Source organism: Ornithorhynchus anatinus, chromosome 14 (assembly GCF_004115215.2).
Source record: "Ornithorhynchus anatinus isolate Pmale09 chromosome 14, mOrnAna1.pri.v4, whole genome shotgun sequence".
Classification (NCBI taxonomy): Eukaryota; Metazoa; Chordata; class Mammalia; order Monotremata; family Ornithorhynchidae; genus Ornithorhynchus; species Ornithorhynchus anatinus.
The window spans coordinates 14,409,141-14,410,460 of NC_041741.1; the positions used below are offsets into that span (position 1 = coordinate 14,409,141).

Consider the following 1,320-nt stretch of genomic DNA (forward strand, 5'->3'; position numbering starts at 1 on the left):
CATTGTAGCAGATTGCCTCCCACTAACTAGCCACTGGCCAAGCTAGGAATGAAATGGATATGCCTCTGCTTGACTCTCCCTCCCATAGCGGAGACTGGTGGAGTACTGGAAACTCTCAGGTGCGATCCTGAGAGGGGAATATTGAGGTATTCTTGTGCTCCCTTTAGGATTCTCTTCTTGTCTGGGATGAGGTGGGAGCCGTCTTCATCCTTCAGCGGTGCTGTGAAAATAGGCACAGCACACTGTGACTTCTTCAGTGGTTTATAGCCATCCTTGGTCTGGTAGTGGAGGCTCTCTTCTGCTGGCACCCCATTCATCGCTCATGTCCCTTACGTAGATTTGTACAGTATCTTAAACCTCTCTGTTATCAAGATCAGGAGATGTGTATGGTGTGGTTCTAGTTTTGAGGTAGGTAGTCTTTTCATCTCTACGTCATTTTCTTGGACCTATCCTTGATGGCTTATAGCTTGTCCATGTCCGATGTCTTGACAGCTGTCTGGTAGGGACTACCTTAGAGAAATGCCCTTTTGCTGTTTATGTTGGAGATTATGGAGATTATGGCTCCTTATTGCAACAGGGCTGCTGTAACGTGGCTTCAGACTCCTTGCAGATGTCTTCATTCTCCAGGAGTTCAGCCGTTAGCTGTCTGGCGATTTGGAGGCCACTTTTCAGTGCGGTGGCTGCCTTGCCAATGTGAGGGTGGAGTGTTTCAGGGAGCGGCCCCTCCTCCTACTCTGTTTCACGTGTGGCTGCTGTGATCCGTTCATACGGCAGCCCTCTGTCCCCTTTTGACTTCAGTGAGAAGTCAACGTTCAGACGGCATATAGATCCAGAACATTTTCCTCGAGTCTGTGACGGTGATCACGCGCACAGATTAACAACAATAGACCACTGCTATTTAGCAATCCAATCCCACACATTCTGTCCACCGTTTTCCACATCTGGCTATCGCTACCAACTCAAGCTTATAAACCCAGCCATTTAAATCAGTTTGTTGATGTTGACTCTCCTGTGATAGGTCCAGCTATCTCTTTGTAAAACCTTTTTTCTCTTCATCACAGATCATTATTATGGGGATGTAGGTGTTAATGACTGGGGCATGATACTTTTGCTTCAGGGGTGGATGTCACCTTATCAAACGTTTAGGAATATTTAGAAGGTCTGAAACTAGTTGTTTGACTGCAAAACCAGTCTCCGACCGAGCCCTTCTAAAGAGGTCAAGCCTCTGTGCTATGTGCCGAGCTCGATACAAATCAATCCGGTTAGATGCAATCCCTGTCCCATATGGGGCTCGTGATATAAGTAGGAGGGGGAACGGGT

General features: G+C 47.3%; 1 non-coding gene across 1 annotated transcript; it reads right to left on the minus strand.

Moving 5' to 3' along the window:
• Nucleotides 1-137, minus strand: LOC114816815. Its single transcript, XR_003764622.1, has one exon. It is a non-coding gene; the product is annotated as a small nucleolar RNA SNORA7 (small nucleolar RNA).
• Between the last annotated feature and the right edge of the window lie 1,183 nt (nt 138-1,320).